This window comes from Triticum aestivum, chromosome 3B (genome assembly GCF_018294505.1).
Source record: "Triticum aestivum cultivar Chinese Spring chromosome 3B, IWGSC CS RefSeq v2.1, whole genome shotgun sequence".
Taxonomy (NCBI): domain Eukaryota; kingdom Viridiplantae; phylum Streptophyta; class Magnoliopsida; order Poales; family Poaceae; genus Triticum; species Triticum aestivum.
This window is the reverse complement of record NC_057801.1, coordinates 455226549-455228786: the sequence shown is the minus strand read 5'-3', so window position 1 is coordinate 455228786 and position 2238 is coordinate 455226549.

Here is a 2238-nt window from a genome sequence, read left to right as displayed (position 1 = left end):
CGTCTGCGACTGCGTCCGCGATTGCGACAGGGAAGTGAGCCCGAGGTCCGCAATCAGTTCACGTAACTCAAGAGGCATGTCTTCATAACACAACATGTTCAAAGGATTGAACAACAGCTGGAACATGTACTCCGCCTTCCAATCTTCAGCAGCAGGCTGAAAAAAAGAAAACAAATGCAAAAAGTGATTATAAAAAAAAGGTTGTCATAAAGAACAAAAAAGTAAAAAGAAAACAGAGAAGCTGTTACGTCGGATTTCAAAATTTTCTCAACTAGACGTTGGCCGTCATACAACTGCGCCATCCTCAGAACATAGATTCCACACTCATTTGCTCCCTGCGCTGGCACGACCGGGTAAGATGGCTTCTCTGCCAATTTAACCCAGTCAGGAAGGTTCCTCAATTTATACATTTTTTCACCATAAATCGCCTTCAGCAGCTGAGTCATCCTCCTCATCTGGCAAAAAAAAAGAAGCACAAGGTAAGAATAACACACATCACGGATCAAAAAGTTGATATTCAAACGAACCCAAAAAAAAAGTTGTTCTCAAACATCTAAACAATCTCTCTTTTAAGTGCACGTGAGAAAAATGCAGTTCTGTCGCGCATATGTTGAAGTTCACTACATAAACAATTGCAGTTTATAAAAAAATACAGTGGGAGAAACACAAAGAAAGCTTTACGGTTGGCAAAGAAAAAATAACATACCACTTCAGTGCAATCTGCGTGGTAGTCAGTCCTGCGCCACCTTGTCGTGACATCAGGATGGCCAGTGTACTTCCTACTGTCGTGGATATCAAGGGTCTGGCGATGCTGGTTCATCGTGTATAAGGAATAATGACCATCCTTGAATCGCGGCATCATAATCTGTTCGCATAAAAAATGAAATCAGAAGTTCTTTCAACACGTACCACCAGGACCACTGTTCCAAAAATAACTATAAAAAGAAATGCAACAAACCAGGAAAAATAAATGACAAAAAACAATGAATTTACCAGTTTTGCATCAAACAGGTTTGCGCCGTCGTTCACAAAAAATTTGAACTGATTAACTGCATCTTCTAAAACAAAAGAGCTATGCACAACTGGCAACACAGGATTTCCGTCATTATCTCTCGCCATTGAGGTTTCCATTTGAAGAACGTACTGTACACAAAAAAGAACAAAAAAAGGACATGAAAAAAAAGAATAAACAATGCAAGCAGGCATGGACATGAAAAAGCCAGTCCAGTAGGAAAGAATGACAGCAAACGTTTACCGTGATAAATAAAGGTGAAAGTAGCAAACGTTCACCGGATTGATAAGCTAAACCCAATTCAGGGTCTTGCTTCCAGTACTTGATAACAAAATCCATGATATACGAATCCATTAAAGCTCCTTTGCCAAATGTATCATAGATATAGTCGAAATTGTAAGTATCGACATCATCACCAAAAGGACCATGCACCATAAAGAATGCGTTCCTGCAGTAAACATACACAGATGGGATCAATAAAATTAGAACTAACAATCAAAACACACAAAAAGCATGAAAGGGCACACGCATCACATAAAAAACTTACTCGCGGTGTTTGGTTACAAAATATTTGCTGAGAACAAGATCCTTTATTTTAATCACCTCATCCATATATCTGAACCTCGGAGGCTTCAATTTCTCTATAGAGCATCTCAACTTAAAAGCCCTCTCACCTGCCCTCTTGTTTGAAAATACTTCAACCTCATCCAAATGAGGACGATTAATTGCTGCACTCCTAGTCCTAGTTACACGTGCACACGGTGTAACAAAATCATCATCATCAACATCATATACATCATGTGGAGAGCTAGGTCAAGAGACACTTCCACCATCAGGTCCAGACGCCACATTTGTGTTCAAACCAGAATTATCTGGAGAGATTTCAATGACACAATCCTCCATAACCACAACAGAACCCTGGGACTCAAACAGTGACGTACAGCCTTCATGAAGCCCCCAATCAAAACCTAAAAACATGGAGAAAAAACATGGAAGCACTCAGTACAAAACACAAGAACCTGAAAACATGTATAGAGAAAAAATAGAATGCAGCCCACTATTGTATACATCAATGCAGCCCACATATCTACAACAATGCAGCCCACATATATAAATAACAATGCAGCCCACTGTTGTATACATCAATGCAGCCCACACTTGTATAAAACAATGCAGCCCACTTCTCTACATCAATGCAGCCCACACTTGTATAAAACAATGCAGCC